The sequence below is a fragment of the Protopterus annectens genome, chromosome 7.part0 (genome assembly GCF_019279795.1).
Source record: "Protopterus annectens isolate FY-2018-M chromosome 7.part0, PAN1.0, whole genome shotgun sequence".
Classification (NCBI taxonomy): Eukaryota; Metazoa; Chordata; order Ceratodontiformes; family Protopteridae; genus Protopterus; species Protopterus annectens.
Window position 1 is genome coordinate 1,616,802,103 of NC_056739.1, and position 20,274 is coordinate 1,616,822,376.

Consider the following 20,274-nt stretch of genomic DNA (forward strand, 5'->3'; position numbering starts at 1 on the left):
TTTTGCTAGAAAGTACAAAAGTAACAGCAAATAGCTTACAAAACTGCTAAAGTACAGACACAGTATATAAGAGAAGTGCAAAAAAATACTTGTTTTTGTTTTTTCAAGAATGGATTGCTCCAGGTGCAAGCAGATTCTCAGCAATTAGTAGCAAAGTCACCAAATGATGAACAGCTCTGAGTATCTATGCCAAAGCCCGCTCAAACATGAAGCTTAAATACAAGCATAGAGAAACAAGTTTTGAGCTAACTACCAATCAGAAAAGCACACAATAAGCTTCCACCAGCAATCCCCCAACTCAGACAGGTTAGATCATCACACATCTGCTACATAGGTGCAGAAAACCACCTTGTAATGTAGAATAGCTGTTTTGGAGCCCGTGTAACAAGACAGCACAAATTACCAATAACAGCTCTTCAACTAACAGATACAATATAATACAGTGCAGTTAATTACTTAATGCAGCAGTAGATAGTACATTTTTAAACTGCTAAATTACATTCATAGTACATAAGAGAAGTCCAAAAAATACTTAGAGCCCTTTTGTGTACTTCCCAGATCAGACAGACCAGGAAAACACCTACTACCACTAGAGGAATAATCCCAGTCCTCCTAATGTAAAAGCACAGTAAAGGAATGTCTGGAATGAAATGCTACTACAAACAATCTTAAAAGATATGAAATGCTGCCACAAACAAACTTAAAGATATGGATACAGCAGTGTACTTTAAACAACTTAAAAGTGTGAGTATTCAATAAAAGCAGTTCACTTTGTATAAATGAGCCAAAAGCCACTCATGTATACAGAATTTATAAACAGGATAAGCTGATTAATAAGCCCTCCAGCCAATAAAACTACATGCAGAGATCTCAGCTGTTTCCCCAACCTAAACAGACCAATCTACCTTCCAGTGCACTAGATGGAAAATCCACTGACCTCTTGATGTAAAAGCAAGTGCTTACTGGAGTGTAAAAATACATTACTTTGCCCAACAGTTAGCTAAATAATGAGTTCAGAGCAAGTAAATCAGTAGAACAGACAAAGATGAGGCAAAAGGCACTTGTTCAATATAAGCACAAGGAAAGGCAAGTAAATAATTCAAGATATCAACAGCAGTGTAGAAAGGGAGGAGCTTATTAAGTTTACAGTAGGGGTGGGCAGAACCACTATGTTGTTATATATTGTTCATATCACATTTGATACAGATATGGGTAGAATGTATTTTGATGTCTAACATACAACTCTGTTTCTCTACAGTAGGACAGACTCATCAGTACTACCTATGACCTGCTATCCAAAGTGGTTAATTTGTAGCACATGGAGTGTCCACTGTATATTTTGATGAGGTAAGCAGTGTAGTCTAGATACTACATTACTGTATAGGGACAGAAGCAGCTGTATGGTTAATGACCACTGATTGAATGAGCAAGCTATTCAGCCATCTCAAATAGTTTTAGATGAGGAAGTTAGTAGGCTAACTGGCAGAAGGAAAATTGCCTATTTCCATCCACAGATCCTGTAATGACAAGTGATGGCAAAGAATACAACACAGGATACAAATACATGAAGAGTTTTACTAAGCAGGAAGAGACAGCATTGCCAATGCTGGCTGGACAAACACATGGCAAGCATGTGAATGGCATTTGACAACAGTGTGAGTAAGAATCTATCAAATATAATAAAGGACAAACAAATATTTTGGGATAATGAGACTGTGTGATTCATCCCTATATGTGGAGGGTAATAGATTTGTTGAACAAGGGCCATAACCCTGCATCCAATCTGAAGATACTAATAAGGTTCTTTAGCAGTGGGTCACCACAGACCACTCGTGTTTAGGTCTCAAGGCTGGTACAATGAATTATATATTACAACATAATGAAATTAGTGGTGAGGGGATTGTTATTGCTGATGCTCATTTCAAACTGGGAAAGCCTTAGTATGAAAATACTTCTGCAACATCCCATTTCACACACACACACACACACACACACACACACACACACACACACACACACACATGGACATGATGTGAGTGCAGACTGTCAGCATAGAAGAAAATTATGTGCAAAATGTTCCAATAAAGACTTTCTAAAAGAACATTATCACTAAAATTGTGATTTGTATAAATTTTATTTAAAAAAATAACATATCAGGTTAACAGCAAAGCATTAGTTTTATTTTGAGCAATACAGAAGAAAAAAGTGGGCAAAGTCCTGGTCTCTTATAGGAACAGATGGCAGGAATATCTCTCAGGAAGATCAATGCAGGGTGGGAAAGACACAGGCAGGAGCTCATCTGATGGTATGTAAGACTGTGTATGTCTGCTCTAAATTCCCTGTTGTCTATTCAACTTATCTGGCAGAAATGAATGTGAAAACAGTGTCCCTGTGTGCTAAACACACACTGCTGAATTCTTACATGACTTTCTGATGTAAGATGGGGAGTATTCATTTAAATCACAGAAGATTCTCTGCCTTACAATGTTAAATTCTGGGTGAATGTGCTCCCATAATGTGAATTAAAAAGATAATTAGGTGTACTGATGTGTGGTCACAGATCAAGGGGTCAAGGAAATAAAAACAATTCCTATCTTCCAGTGATTTGTTGTTCTGTAGTCTGATGGTAGTTTTAACAAATGCAAAATCTGAAACATATCCTGTCACTTTTGTTTCTTTCATCTAACTGCTATATTACCTAAACTGATGGAAACTACATTTGTTTGCATATAAGATGATTGTTTATATTTATTAAAAGTATCAATCCAGTTGCTGCATCCTAAACACTTACAGTGAGCACCCTGTTCTTCATCTTGTCAATGTTTATTTAAAGGTCTGCAGTAGTACGCCATTGAGAAGTGCCCTTTCCTCATCATCTGTATCACTGTGGTTTGTCTGTGAATCACAGCTTGGAAGCCAGTTGCAGCTTTTAATAAAGAGCAACAGAGCAGTGGGGAATGAATATGACATAAGTAGAAAAGGAAGCCAGCTGTTGTGTATTACTGGGAACTGAAAAGGTTACAACTTGGAATAAAGTTGAACTTCAGAGGGAAAATTCTGTTAAATTATCGAGTTAGGTCAATACTGAATAAGAAATGGCAGAATTCATTTTTGTACAATAGCATTCTTACAGTAGTTACAATATCATAACACAATAGGAAATGGTCTAAGATGTAATAAAACAATCTGAGAATAACTTTTACTTTCCTGTCTGTACATGTAATTATTATTTTTTTATTTATTATTTTATTTTTTATTTTTTATTTAAGTTTGATGACCGGGAAGTCCACTGGGCCAAGAAGAGCCTGTTTTCAGTGGAGGCTGGGGGAGAAAAGCTCCACAATAATTGCAAGTTACATTTCACATGTTACAAAAGGACATAGTTCATACAGTTAAACATTTACAGATAAGCTGCATGATATTTGCAATTGGCTTGTGACAATGTTATAAAAATGAAAAGACATAATTCAATACAGGAATTTCAAGATTTACATAAAGTGAATATTTTTGTTATAAACTCAATTGTAGGTTTAAGATTTCAAAATATATAGTTACTACCCATTAGTAGGTTGGGAAAATATTATCCATGGAGAGGGTAATAGTATAATTGAGATTGGAATGTATAGTACAATAGGTATTATAGAGAAAATTAGTTTTTGGTAGGGGAGAGATTGTTTTGGGTGGGATGAAGTAATAGTAAAGGTAGTTGGATGAGTCAGTGCAAGGTGGAATGGGGGGGTTAAGTTGGAGCGTGGCAAGGGTATTCCCATTTGAAAGAAAGATGAGAGAGTAGCTGAGATTTTGAATTTGTATTTTTAGGTAGGTCACGTAGATGTGTGGGGAGAGAGTTCCATTGTTTAACTAAGGAGTGGGACAGCAGTAGATGGCCAGGAGGTCATGCAGGTTTGTGGACCTGAAGGAGATTTTAGTTTTTGGATCTGAGTGAGAGGTTGTGAATGCAAGATTTTTAAGGAAGTAGCGAGAGCTGGGCAGTTGGCAGGTTTAAAGATGAGCTTGTGGGTAATGGTGAGTTGTAGGTAACTGAGGTAGTTGGGTAGTTCAAGCCAGTTGAGGGTGAGGAGGGAGTGGCAGTGGTGGGATGAGTTTTTTTGAATTGCTTGCAAATTTGGATATCTTGTGGTAGCAGGATTCAAATTTGGACTGAAGGCCAAGATGGAAATTGGTGAAAAGAGGGGCACCATACATACGGGAGGAGTGTAAGAAGGCGGATGCAAGAGTTTGATGGGTAGAGGAGCTTAAGAAGCAGTTGTGCCTCTAGAGGAGACCTAACGTTTGGTGGATTTTCTTGATTGCAGAGCGGATGTGGGTGTCAAATTTTAGTTCTTTATCATTAATGATGCCAAGAAGCTTGATGTTGGGAATGATTTCAAGGAGGGTGTTGTTTTGTCTCTGTATGGTGAATGTGGATTTGTCAATGGAGTTTTTGGTAGGGGAAAAAAACATTAGTTTGGTTTTATTTGCATTGTCTTATATTGCAACAATCTTGAGCCTCATAAACAGTGACTTAGGCAAAAATGTAGTCCAGTTATTAAAGTGCAGAAGCATTCCTCAGAAATCTGGCAATCTATGGAAATCTACACTTTGCGGCAGCAAATGGTCTCAGACTCAGACGTTAATACTGATTTCTGTATTTGCACAGCTGCATTCTCAGACATATTCATTGATTTATAGCTCATAAAAGTCAAGAGATATGAGTTGCTGTAAAGTAAGTATAACTTTCTTATCAATAAAGAGTGTAAATGGAGCAAATATGCAGCAGACATACAGTATATATAGTTTAGCACATTTTCTGGGGTTTTTTTTTCTTGTACCATCCTCAAAAAAAAAAACATTAAAGAATTCTACAAAAATGCAGTTGCAACTCTATGTCTGTTTCTATGATTTCAGTTCAGCTAGACTCTTGTATAAAGCATTCTGAGGCATGAAACGTACAGCAGGCTGAAAGGAAAACAAAAGGGTACAAAATCCAAACATAAACTGCAGTTTTCTTTCTCCTTCAGCCAACCTCAAGAAAAATAAAAGTCCCTTATATTGGCAAGGTGTTAGAAAAGGAATGTGGGCTTCCACATACAAAGAAAGTATTTTCTGTACTTTATACATATCACGATGTAATATATCATTCTTATACATTGCATAGGAAATCTGATGTGCATAACTACTGATTATTTCCCTTTTGATTTTATTCTGATTCCCATGTAGAATTAATGATGAAAAGTTAATTTTTAATTAAATATTTTCAGACTTGCTTGGGTCTTCCCAAAGCAATCTTGGGCAGTATAAACATTTTATTTAAAGCATGTTCTTATCAGGAAGTCTGTAGACTGAGTTATAGTTACTGCGTGTGGAGAGAAAAGTTAAATATTTTGCTTGGATTGTTCAATTGCAAATACTTTATACTGTGGATCACAGAGATTTCAAGTGTTGTTTCTGTGAGGAATAGTCACACTAGCAAGTATTGTGGATTGTTTTTTGAATGTATAACCTATGAATTTCTGCAAGCTCTGAGGTCTACAATGTATGATGTGAACAGCACAGGATTAGTAACATTAAGGGTTGAATCAGCCAGGCCTTATGTATATGCATATGTGTTTGTCACTCTGTTTAGGTTAATAATGGAATGGAACCCTGACAATTACAAATGTATTTCTAACCTACACTATGTGAAGACATCAGAAATTGACATGCAGGGGGCGGAGCCTAGATGGCCAACTGAGAGCAGTGAATTTTGAGAGCTCCATAAACTAGTATAATAATATAGGAAAATTTTATTATTTTCAAGTTTAAAATGTCAAAAATCTATAGATAAACTATTAAATGACATACATATCAATTTTGGTGGAGATATACAAACATTTTCCTGTCAAATAACTTGGAGATATATTGAGTCCCTGAATATGAACAACTCAAGAAATTCTCATCCAGATCCTGCTTTGAAAAAAGAACTGCAATTGATGACATCTACCTTACATGAACTATCTTTGAAGATGGATGGCTTTAAAAATGACTTAGAAAACTTCAAATTAAATTCTCAAAAACAGACTGCTACTCTTAATGAACTATTACAGCAACACCATACAAAAATAACAAATATAGAGACATTCTCTAAATGACATTGAAGGGAGACTCAAAGAGGAAGAATTCCAAAAAAAATTTCTGCTTAAACAGAATACATGGCTGTTTAACAAAATAGATGACTTAGAAAACAGGGAAAGGAGAAACAATATAATGATCTTTGGTCTGCCTGAAAACACTGAAGGAGAAGACATTATTTCATTCTTAACAACCTGGATTCCTGAATTTTTAGACTTGAAAGAGAGACTTTCATTTAGAATTGAAAGGGTGCATAGAGCACTGAGGAAACTTGCTTCTAACTCAACAAATACTCCACCTAGCTCCATAGTTATAGAATTTATTTCATTTCTGGACAAGGAACTAATATTAAAATCTGTTTGGAGAAAATTACCCTTAAAATACAATCAAAGTCTGATAAGGTTTGATAATGATTTTTCTTCCAGAATGATAGAACAAAGGAAAAAAAGTCTGGCTAGTAATAAAACTGTTGAAACATAGGTTCATGGGTTCATAGGAAGGTACTAGGCTATTGCCCCTAGGGCCTATATAAGCCTAGCCAAAAAAGGTATCCTGGCTTTCGCCACCCAAGAAAATGATTTTCCTGTGCCCCTGTAGGCAGAGCCTCAGAAGTGATCCCCAGGGTGAATTTCCTATTTCCCATCCATTCATCAAGATTTTTCTTGAAGAGTGCTAATGAGGAACTTTGTTTGATGTAGATAGGTAGTTTGTTCTAGAGTATGGGAAGTCTCTGGGACAGGAATCTATCCCTCCAGCATGTTCTGTTTATTGTGGTGCAAGGTTTAGGTCCCTAGAGCGTGTAGCTCGGTGGGATTGGGATTTCTTTAAGTGGAGCATGTCCAACAGCTCTGGGTTTGACATAGCTTTGTATGTTAAGCACAGCTGGCCTTTCTTGAAAAGATAAACATACTTTTTACCAATGAGATGAGAACCTTTAATGACTTAGAAAAAGCTATGATATTCATCAAAAACAATAACGTAGTGTCTGTCCAAGAAAAAAATGGAATGGATGGTCCCTACCTGGTCTTAAAAGAATAAAAGAAGCAAATCCTTGGACTGATGCTAGAAAGAAGAAATAAAAAACTGATTCCAAGATTGCTGTCCCAGAAAAATAACTCTTACAACTACATCTCTTAAAGTTTCAACTGATATGGTACATCACTTGTCATCGGTTTTTATTTAAAAAAAAAAGGAGGGATTCTTAAATAACTGAGAAACAGCAATAATTTATTCAGAATGTTCAAAGAGTCCAATAATTTTTCACAAACAAAAGTAGGTCAAGATGGGTTACTATTTACATTATATATAAGCCAAACAAAGCAACATATAATACAAACATAGAAGTTTCTATTCTCCTACTTGAACTCAAAGAATACTTATCTTGTTCATTTTTCATTGATTTTACTTATAATAATTTAAGTAATTAATTAACTAATTCAACAAGGTACCATTCATCAGAGTTCAGACTCAAATGTAACAAATTAACATAATATATAATAGCAGTAACACTAGACTGTTTTGAAAAAAAAATGCTGTTATGGAGACTAATGCCTTTTTCAGTTAAAGTATGATTTAGAAATGTCATGTATATTCTGGTTAAATAATAGTAGCACACTCTTAGTGCAAATGTCATCATTATTCTGTCTAAATATAGTTAATATCAATTATGGCGGGTATCATAGCTTCGAGTGTTGTTTGATCAATCCTGATATGGTGTGCGTGGATGCAGCCGTGTCTGGCAGCTAGTACAAATTACATTATTATTCTGTTTCAACATAATTAATATCAATTATGGCAGGTATCATAGCTTCGAGTGCTGTTTGATTAAGCCTGATATGGTGTATGTGGATGCAGCTGTGTCTGGCAGCTGTTATATGTTGTCATTTTCATCTCTGGGAAGCTGTGGGTTGCGGCTTGTGATCAAGGTTTACTGATGCTTGTGTATTAGGAAGAGACATTTGGTGTTTTAGCCTGGATCCAGGGGAAAGGGCTGGACAGAACTGTGATTTGGGATATTTTGGCAGAGAATGGTTTGTTTGTACATCTGCTGAGTGAGAGGTGGGAGGGCTGGAGGAGTGTGTTGTCTCTTGTTGTGGCGGCTTGTTGGGAGTTTTTTTTTTTTTATCTGTTTGCTCTCTGTTCTTTTCCTGGCTGCTGCCTCACTGTAAGTGAAGGAATTTAGGTTTGAAGTTGCAGTGAAGTGAAGCTTTGCTTTAGGTGCATCACGAGACTCTGGTATGCAGTACATAGACACACTAACAAAAATAGACACTCCCAGGTTGCTATGGTAATGGAGACAGAGTGACGATAATGCTTAATGGCTCTAAGGAACCTCCGAGATGATTCTTGGCAATAATGTTTTTGGTTTTAAAAAATATATATTTATAATAAAATGGCTGTTTTAAACCACATTTACACATATTGATGGTCTCGCAACACTTCGTTTAGCTCATTAAGTTAATTCTTGATAAAATAAAAATAAAAATAATAAGCGCAATTTTATATTTAAAATGTATTTTGGTCCAAACACATTAAAGACTTGCATAAGAGTGGAAGTCTGAGTTATCGTGAAAGACTAAGAGCACTTGGTCTAGTGCAGTAGCCTTTGCACTGGTGTGGGAGGTGAGCTTGCTCAGATGTGTTGGGCATAATGGGATGGCTGATTCTAGGGGTGTTTGGGTTTGCCAGGAAGTGCTAGAGAGTCATCAGATTTCCTTTGTGGAAATATCTGTGAGAATGGAAGTTGTGTTGAGTGGTTCACTGGCAGAGTGGCCACTGCATGGAACAAGACAAATACTGGTTTGGCTATTTTAAGAACAGCCTCGAAACATACCACATGAACTAGTGAATGGTATTCTCGCAAAACTGGATGGGCATTGTTGCTCGTGCTTGAAATACTGAGATGTGTGTACATAAAGATGGAAATATACTTATAACAAATAAGAAACTAGAAGAGTCTCATAATTTAAAGTCTATGGACTGTATAAACATGCTTGGAAGGAGCTAATGATAAGAATAAACATTGCAGCTTGTAGTCTCTCAAATAACAGCCAAAAAAAAACACACAATAGATATGTAATGTATGACTTTAGTAAATCTAGACATAAAATATATAATTGTCATATAATATGAAGTAGATATTAAAGACAGGATTTAATAACATGGGCTTGTGTATAATAACACTACTGTCTTAACTTGTCATAAATGACATACACTACATTAAACATCAAGGGGAAGCATGATGATTTTCTTATATAAGTAAATATGCATAACAAGTCCTGTAATTGTTTTAACTTGAATTGCAGTTTTTGTAACCCATCTTGACCATATATATTACTTAAGCATTTACCAAGGTAATTAATGTTTTATACATGACATCAAACTGACAAAGTTGTTCAAGAGAAACAATAGGTTCATAGTTTCATAGTTAGCTACTATGCTATTGGCCCAAGGGCCTACGTAAGCCTTGTCAACAAGGTTCCCTGGCGTACGCCACCCAAGAAAGTTATTTTCTTGTGCTCTTTTCGTGCAGAGCCATAGAAATGATCACCGGGGTGTATTTCTTATATCCCATCCACTCATCAAGATTTTTCTTGAAGAGTGCTAATGAGGCACTTTGCTTGACATAGATGGGTAGCTTGTTCCAGAGTATGGGAAGTCTCTGGGACTTGAATCTATCCCTCCAGAATGTCCTATTTTCTTGTTATGGCAATATTTAGGTCCCTAGAGCATGTAGCTTGGGGGGATCGGGATTGCTTTAGGTGTAGCATGTCCAACAGTTCTGGGTTTGACATAGCTTTATATGTTAGGCAGAGATCACTTCGGAATAGGCGATATGCTATGGAGTAAAGCTGGAGTTTTTTGCGATGGTCAGTGTAGGGCATCTGTTTGAGGCCAGTAATCCTCTTTGTGAGGTACTTCTGTGGCCTTTCCAGCTGCTGCAGATGTCTTGTGAGGTGCATTCCAAAAAGGGCATTGTACTCTATAATGGGTCTAATGAGTGTAGAGTAGAGGGGGAACAATTACCTCTTTTTTCCTGGATGAAAACTCTTTTATGATGAGGTGTACCACGTAGAAGGATTTCCTGACTACTGTGGCGATGTGATTATCAGAGGAGAGACTACTGTCCACCTGGGTCTCAAGGTCTCTTATCACACATTCGGCATTAATAGACTGCTGCCTATGTGGTAGTTCATGGGTACAGAGTTTTTACCAAAGGGCATGAAATGCGATTTTTGGCATTGAGCTTGAGGACATGGCTCTGATACCAGGCGTCTGTCTCAGTGAGGCCCTTCTGTAGGACGTCCACATCATTTGGGGACTCGACTATGGCTCCTAGTTTGCAGTCATCTGCAAACTTCATTGGTCAAAGGCCTTCTGTCTTAGCCTGTACTTCAGAGAAGTAGATACCAAATAGGAGAGGTCCCAAGACTGAACCCTGTGGTACTCCACTTGTCACTAGTTTGAAGTCAAATTTGGAGTCTGCAACTTTGACAGTGTGGGTTCTGTCAGTGAGCCAGTTGGCAACCCATCTTGTGACGTAGGGAATTGTACCTAGTTTAGTGAGTTTAGCTATAATTCCAGAATGGGGATGGTGTCGAAAGCCTTGGCGAGGTCAAGATAGGCTATGTGAACCACCCTACCCTCGTCTACGGATTTGGTGACTGCCTCAAAGAAGTCGATCAGGTTCAGGAAGCATGATCTGCCTTTCACAAACTGGGTGTGGTCCAGAGTTTGGAGGTTACCAATGTCTTTGTTTATGAGTTCCATGAAAATACGTTCCATGGCCTTACAGACCAGGCTCATCAGGTTAACAGGGTGATAGTTCCAGGGATCAGTGGTGACTCCTTCTTTGTGGAGTGGGATAACTGTTGTTGTGCTCTATTCAGTGGGGACAAAGCCTGATGTGAAGTTACGATTGAACATGGTGCTTAGGTGGGGAGCCTATTCGTTCTGAAGTTCATGTAAAACACAGCCTGGGATGTTGTCCGGTCCCATGGATGCTGTGTTTTTGGCTTTAGAGAGTGCAGCTTTTAACTGTGTACTTGTGATTACAAGGACTCTGCATTCTTCCTGTATAGATATGGACCCTTTTGGGGGTGGGGGGGTAAAGTTAAAACTAAACCTATCTTCCAGGATGATGGCAATATCAGTTGGTTCTATAATTTTTGTACTGTTGTACTGTAACTTAGAGCAGGTCTGGGTGTTGTCATTGAGATTCTTGACATAGCTATAGAATGCTTTGTGGTTGTCCCTAGAATCAGTGGTGATTTTGTTTTCATAGCTAGCTTTGGAGGATATTATAAGGGATCTCAGCTTCTTACTGAGGCTGACCAGGGAGCTCCTCCACTCATGGGATTTTACTCTCTTTTGCAACAGTTTTTTCCTTCCATTGTAGAGTTTGTTTATGGCAGGGGGCCACCAGATTGGCTTCCTTTTTTTTTGGAGGATTGTGTCTTGGTTCTGTTTTTGATAGCACGATCCATGCACTTGTGTAAGTGCTTATAGAGTGCATCTGTGTAGGATTCAGCAGTCGTAACTGTATTGTCCATCTGCATGGGTGACATGAAGTTCACCACTTCTGTCTTAAGAAGCATGAAGTTGGCTTTGGAGAAATTTTTTACCATGGTTTCCTTAATGGGGGCGTGGGGGCAGGATGTGGATATCTAGGGTGATTAGTTTATGGTCGGATCTGACCAACGAGGAGTTGACTTCAGGTGTGGAACACCAGTCACTCATGTTGTTAATGACTAGGTCTACGATATTGTTGTCCCTGGTGGGGGTGTGAATAAGTTGATCTGGGGCATTGGAATTTATGAATTCCAAAAAGCGTTGAGTGAAGGAGTTGGTACCTGAGTAGTTTTCCCAGTTAATGGTGGGGAAGTTGAATTCACTCATTATTAGGGTGTTTGGTGGAACCCTAATATTTTCCAGTATATCAAGAAAAGAGAGGTGGGAATCCTGGGGCATAGTAGGGGATCTAGAGCAATCTACAATTTGGATTGCAGTTTTGCCCAGAGTTAGTTGCACTTGGATAACCTCGGATGCATTATGCCGAGAAACTAGCCTAGAGGTGTGGATATCATTAATGAATATGGACACTCCTCCGCCTTTGGTGTTCCGGTCCAGGTTAGGTGTCCGAAAAGTGTAGTATAAGTTATAGCTTGGTAATGCAGTGGTGCTCTCTGAAGCCTTGAACCAGGTCTCAGTCATTGCACAGATATGAATGTTCTCCATTTTAGGTAGTGCCTCAAGGGAGTGCATTTTGAGATTTAGACTTCTAGCATTGACTAGCATTACCCTCAGTTTTTGCTTGCCTGTTCCTGTTACAGTGGTGAATTTGTCATTTGAACCTTGCCTAAAAAAGACACTATAGGGGCGGCAATAGCATTAGCCAGTGTCCGGAATCCCAAGGGTGATAGGTGCAGGCCATCTCTGGCAAAGCTTCGTGGTCTGTCGACCATGTCGTCCCAGGCAGACAGATACTGGATCCCCTTAGAATGACACCAGAAGCTTAGCCAATTGTTAACGTCAATCATTTTGTCCTTGTACTGCGGTATCATTCTGGGAGATGGCAGGATGCTACTCAGGGCTAGGGTCATGCCTGCCTGGTCTACAAGATTGGAGAGCTCTTCCATGTCACAGAATGTAACAATCATATTTTGAACAAATAGTATTAAATTGACAATAGACACTCAGTTTAATAACATGGGCTTGAGTATAATAACACTACTGTTTTAACTTGTCATAAATGACATACACTATATTGAACATCAAGGGGAAGCATGATGATTTTCTCATATAAGTAAATGTGCATAAAAAGTCATATAGTTGCTTTAACTTGAATTGTGGTTTTGTAACACATCTTGACCATACATAATACTTAAGCTGTTACCAAGATAACTAATGTTTTATACATGACATCAAACTGACAAAATTGTGCAAGGGAAACAATAGAAGCCTAAACTAGGAATGTCACAGAATGTAATAATCTGAACAAATTGTATTGAATTGACAATAATCACTCAGTTTAACCTTTGCTGATTATAGAAAATAGAATGTTGCCATTTTAATCTAAAAAATGTATATGCCATAAAATGGCAATTTATTAATATAGAAAGGAAACTTGTAATCATTAATCATAATAAGTGAATTTCTTGTTTTTAACCTATAATTTCACTAATTTTATAATAAGAAATGACAGACATGAAAATCCTTATTTGTAGGAAATGGGGGGGAAGAGGGATGCACTGATAATTAAAATGCACTAACTTAAATCAATGTTTACATAAAACAAACTTGATACTTTAAGTAAGTTAGCAACAAGCAAAGTGATTACTTAAATGCTGGTAAACAAAAAAATATAACTTCTGATATATCCAGTAAAATACATTGTATTATAAACATTATGTCTAAATATTATTGCCATCCATTTATATTAAGTAATAAGTTTTGAAAGACCTCATCAGTAAGGGCAAATATGATAAATAACTGTGTGCTATAATCTTTTACTATGGTTTTATATATGATACATCCTACTTTACTATGATTGAATTGCTTGTCATCTATCTTTCATGTAAATATTAATTGCTTATACAATAAGACATTTATATTGTATTAGAATTATGTCTAATCTACAATAGTACTATATCTGTTCAAAATAATATAAATATTGCTTATTCATATTACAAATATTATCCATATGATAATTCAATTTATGGAGCTCAGATATTATGGACTGTCAAGGTATGAGTGATAATTTGATGGACTTAGGTTTATCCATCAGATTAGAGGTGATGTTCATTCCATGGCTAGTGCGGATCTCAGTTTTGTTAACATTTATAAATTTAAATTTGTTATTTCGCAAATACATTTTTAGTATGCCTGACCAAAACATTACTTTGTTGGCAAACATTCAAAGTATAGAACTGATAATTTCCTTTAAAAGCTCAAACATATAGTTTATAGTTATCAGAGGAAAATGTTTAATAGTTACAAAAAAACAAAAAATACATAGTCTAAATAACCTAAGATGGATTTAACTTTATTATCTTTAAATACCAATGGCTTAAATAATCCTAGCAAGAGATCAAATCTACTGAAAGATATAAAACTGAACAAAGCACAAATTGGCTTCCTTCAAGAAACTCATTTCAAAACAAATGACAATTACAAATGGAATCCTAAGGAATATATGATATTGGCACAATCCACTTATAAGACAAATACAAAGCGGCAAAGGGGGGGGTAACAATTTTATGGAAAATAAATGTGATTAACCCAGAAATCGTTTATAAGTATGAAGATAAAGAAGGCCTTATGGCATTAGTAATAGTTAAATATAATAACAGAATATGGACCCTAGCCAATCTATACTGGTTCCCAGGCATTGGATCAGAAACTGTTAAAAAACACTTGGATTTCAATTCCAATAATTATAAACTTAATATTAGGAGGACATTTTAACTGTATATTTGATATTTCTGAAACTACAAATAAAAGACCGCTGCATACATCTGCTGTATCAAAAGCCTTAAACAAGTGAGTAGAATAATTTTATCTTTCAGATACTTTCACGTTTAAAGAAGATAAATCATTGTTGTTTTCCCATCAAGATCACAGATTTGAATAGATAAAATAACAACCAAAAGGAACAAGAACCACTCCAAGCCAGCTGTGTGAAGTAAGCGCTTTTGTTTACTAAAATCAACAAACTTCATCAGACAAAACACTAATAAAATCAAGTCCTTAAATATCAATTAATTACATCATCAAACAATTCATAAATCCAAGATACAAACCTTGCCCACTTTTAAAATAACACAAGCCCCAAACGGCCATATAGAAAACATAATGAATTCATGTAAAACCTAAAGTGCAGAATCCCGCAAGGGTAATAAATGTCAAACAAAAATAAAATTAGGAATAAACACAAAATTGATACACTTGTATTCATGTGTGCACTTACTTAAGTGGCTATACTTTCCTAACCATGAAGTTCATCTATTGAGGAATTTTAATTTCAGGATACATTTAATAGTTAATAAAATAAAATAATTATATAAGTCAATATCTATGAAACCATCAATAAGAAGATCATTTACAAAACTTCTAATACACTGATAAGCCCCATTCATTATATTCCTGGGCACCTTTTCATAGGCCTCACTAGATAATAGAGAATACATCCTTTCATTATAGTCTTCATTGTCCATAAAAATCAGCCTGCTCCCTTTATCCGGCTTGATGACCCGAACGTTTGCAAACTTCAAATCACACAATGCATCCCTTTCCATGGAAGACAAATTAACCACTTTCTTACCATACACTTGCTTGTCACTTAATAAACACATGATGTCATACGCACATAGTTTCTCAAATAAGAGAATAGAGGTGTGCAATGGGGGGGGGGGGTTAAAAATACTTTCTGTCCTGAAATCAGTAGTCAGATAGCTAGAATTACCCAGTAAGACTTTTAAATTAAGTTTACATGTAAAAGATTCCAACTCCAATAATGTATTCACTAAATCCGCACATGCACTGGGTACAAAGATAAGTTCCTTAGTAAGAGTTTCCACCAAGATCTCAAATGGTGTAAACTGAGAATAGTTAAAGATTGTAAAGTCACTAGTACTATTAAATAGTACACACACGGTGTTTTCTGGTTCTAAACAAGAGTTATGATGCAGTAATTCATCTTCGACAACTATCTCCTCCATTTGTTTTGTTTCTTCCTCCCTTGTCCTCTATAAGAGCCGCCCTGCTGTCTCATTGAGTTGTTGCCATTGGTCCCATGAAAATCCTGCAAACCAGTTTGATTATTCATAGAAGTGAAGGAACTAGTAGAGTTACCATGATCCCGCTTATTAGAAATGTTTTCACTTCTCCTGATATGCGGTTATCCTTATTAATGTCATTGGACGTACCCGCAATAACAGTTACAGTTGCAGGGTCATTATCCGTACTGCTTACTGTTTGCCCTATCCCATTTTTACCCAATAAATTATTCTGAGCATTTGTAGGGGGAGAGGAGTATGCCAGACCATGCTCATAATCGTATTTGTCCCTGTTTAGTTTCTTAATTTTAGTTTCTCTAATTTTGTTCAAAGGGCTCTCAATACTTGAAAAGATCCGAGAGTTATCATATTTATAACAGAGAAAGTCATTATCTGCTTGGATATCATTATCCAAGTGAGTCAAATCAACTTTCAGTGCTTCAATCTGTAAGCAATAGTCTTAAATCAAATGTTCAAGGAATTCACAGCCCTGCCTATCAAACAGGTGCAGTAAGTCTAAATGGAAGGGAGAATTATGTACAAGACCAGTCGGAAACTGCCACTGTCTCAGCCCCTTCGGTACTTGCTGCCTATTCAAACATTCTTTTAAATACTGGACTTCTAACTGAAGCTTTTTAAATGTAAAAAGCTTCTGGTCGAAAAGTTTTAAATTTTCAACAATGATGCTCCGATTAACACCGGAGACACCTACTTGTTCATTCATAGTTATGTTCTCAGAGCAAAACAGAATGAAATCTTTAAACCATTCGTTGAGGGAAGGAATTGTACATCCATTAAGTTGGTTGGACAGAACATCAACATGCTGAGTAAGAGTTTGAATCAGTAAAGTTAGATTCCCAATTGTGTGCTGTTCAGTAAATGTACTAATGGGTGTACCAAGACTCTCATTAGCAAAAAGCAGCTGCGACCCAGAAGGAATCTCTTCCGCCATGACAAACAAAACACCAGTGAAATAATTAACAAAGTAACAACCAAAAGGAACAAGAAACACTCCAAGCCAGCTGTGTGAAGTAAGCACTTTCGTTTACTAGAATCAGCAAACTTCATAAGACAAAATGATTTCTTCAGGGGCTTTGGTCCCTGCTCACCCTTCAGGATCGCAGGATTGGAGGGATTTGACCTATGCCTCTGCTTCTATGGCCAGTTTAGTTTGTTCTGATCAGTTTTCCAATGTGGAACCCTGCAACAACAACAATGATGTGCACCGTCAAGATAACCTATGACAAGGACTTGTAAGTACTAACTGTACAATTCCTTCCCTCAACGAATGGTTTAAAGATTTCATTCTGTTTTGCTCTGAGAACATAACTATGAATGAACAAGTAGGTGTCTCCGGTGTTAATCGGAGCATCATTGTTGAAAATTTAAAACTTTTCGACCAGAAGCTTTTTACATTTAAAAAGCTTCAGTTAGAAGTCCAGTATTTAAAAGAATGTTTGAATAGGCAGCAAGTACCGAAGGGGCTGAGACAGTGGCAGTTTCCGACTGGTCTTGTACATAATTCTCCCTTCCATTTAGACTTACTGCACCTGTTTGATAGGCAGGGCTGTGAATTCCTTGAACATTTGATTTAAGACTATTGCTTACAGATTGAAGCCCTGAAAGTTGATTTGACTTGCTTGGATAATGATATGCAAGCAGATAATAGCTTTCTCCTTTATAGATTTGATTAGTCTCGGATCTTTTCAAGTATTGAGAGCTGAATGAACAAAATTAGAGAAACTAAAATTAAGAAACTAAAAAGGGACAAATACGATTATGAGCATGGTCTGGCATACTCCTCTCCCCCTACGAATGCTCAGAATAATTTATTGGGTAAAAATGGGATAGGGCAAACATTAAGCAGTACGGATAATGACCCTGCAACTGTAACTGTTATTGCGGGTACGTCCAATGACATTAATAAGGATAACTGCATATCAGGAGAAGTGAAAACATTTCTAATAAGCGGGATCATGGTAACTCTACTAGTTCCTTCACTTCCATGAATAATCAAACTGGTTTGCAGGATTTTCATGGGGCCAATGGCAACAACTCAATGAGACAGCAGGGCAGCTCTTACAGAGGACAACGGGGGGGGAAACAAAACAAACGGAGGAGATAGTTGTCGAAGATGAATTACTGCATCATAACTCTTGTTTAGAACCAGAAAATACCGTGTGTATACTATTTAATAGTACTAGTGACTTTAAAATATTTAACTATTCTCAGTTTACACCATTTGAGATCTTGGTGGAAACTCTTACTAAGGAACTTATCTTTGTACCCAGTGCATGTGCGGATTTAGTGAATACATTATTGGAGTTGGAATCTTTTACATGTAAACTTAATTTAAAAGTTTTACTGGGTAATTCTAGCTATCTGACTACTGATTTCAGGACAGCAAGTATTTTTAACCCCCCGTTGCACACCTCTATTCTCTTATTTGAGAAACTATGTGAGAATTACATCAGATGTTTATTAAGTGACAAGCAAGAGTATGGTAAGAAAGTGGATAATTTGTCTTCCATGGAAAGGGATGTATTATGTGATTTGAAGTTTGCAAACATTCAGGTCATCAAGCTGGATAAAGGGGCCGGCTGATGTTTATGGACAATGAGGACTATAATGAAAGAATGCATTCTCTTTTATCTAGTGAGGCCTATGAAAAGGTGCCCAGGAATATTATGAATGGGGCTTATCAGCATATTAGAAGTTTTGTAAATGATCTTGTTTTGATGGTTTCATAGATATTGACATATAATTATTTGAATATTATTTGTCCCATTGTACCTGTTATTTTCAGCCTGCCAAAAACTTATAAAAATCTGAACAATCACCCATTATGCCCCATTGTGGATGGTAGGCAATCCATCACCTTTGGTTGTGCCAAATTTGTTGATAGTAAACTGAAGCAGTTTTTGGTGGGGGAGTGACATATTTGTAGGGATTCCTGGACCTTTCTTGAATCTGTGAATAAATTTACTTATATTGATGATTATAATTTTCTTACCATTGACGTCCGGGATTTATACACCAGTATCCCACAAGAAATGGGACGTGACTCGGTTAGAGAATTTTTATTAGAGAAGAGGGTGGATGGTGAGGTCATTGATTTAATTGATTATTTGTTGGAATTGGTTATGAATAACTATTACTTTATGTTTAACAAAGAGTTTTATTTACAGAGGACTGGGGTTGCCATGGCCTCACCCTGTGGTGCTACCTTTGCCAACACAGTTATGGCGCATTGGGAGAAGAACCACTTATTTAAGGACATTGTTTTTAAATGAATGGTTTGGTATACTCGTTATCTGGATGGTATTTTTATCATCTGAAATGGTTATTCAGTTACAGCATCAGCCTTTGTGCAATATATTTCGGGGTTTACTAACTTCCTGGATTTTACTTGGGAATTTGATAGTGAACACATCGCTTATTTAGATGTTGATTTATTTAAGGATAAGTCTAATAAAAGATTTACATCAAAAATATTTAGAAAGTCCACCTATTCCAATGCCTTTTTACACTTTGCAAGCTCCCACCCTTACCATCAGAAGAAAGCTGTTGTTAAAGGACAGCTAGTGAGAGCCGCTAGGATGGTTACTTTGGATTCTGATTTTTTTGTGGAATGCAACCTTTTAAAGGACATGTTTATTAAAAGGGATTATCCAGAGAGTTTGATCAATCAATTGATCGAGGAGGTCTATTATAAAAGGTTGGCTGGGAACTTTAAACCTTTACTTTATTTTGATTTAAATTATGATACATTTAATTTAATTAGTAATCCTTTGAGTCCATCTTCGATGGCAGCACCACCACCTATCTCATGTCAGGATGTACCTAATGACCTAACAGAGTCAAGTGTTGATGGAGGAAATCCACATTTGAATGACAACTTTAATACTGGGTTTATTATGACTTTCTCTTTGGACGCACCATTATTGAGACTTATTTTGAATATGAATTTTTGCTTCCTTTATGAGGATATTACTATTAGGAATAAGGTAGTGGATGTCCCTAAGATAATTTTTAGGAAAGGATGGAATTTAAAATCTAGATTGGAGAATGGTATATCAAAAAATAAGTCCCTTCATTGTGGCATGTTTAAATGTGGGAGATGTAGGGTTTTTAAATATGTAAATTCTATCAGCACTTTTGTCCTTCATGACCAGTGTTATTATTTGAAAGGGTGATTCAATTGTGAATCCAATGGCATTGTTTATTTAGCAATGTGCCAATTCTATCCTGCCTTTTATGTTGGCAAGATGGAGAGGTGCCTGAAACAAAGAATTTATGAGCACATTTATAATATTGGCAAATTAAACTTGAACAACTCCTTGGCTAGGCACGTGAAGGATTATCCCATGCACCAATTTCTTTTTTG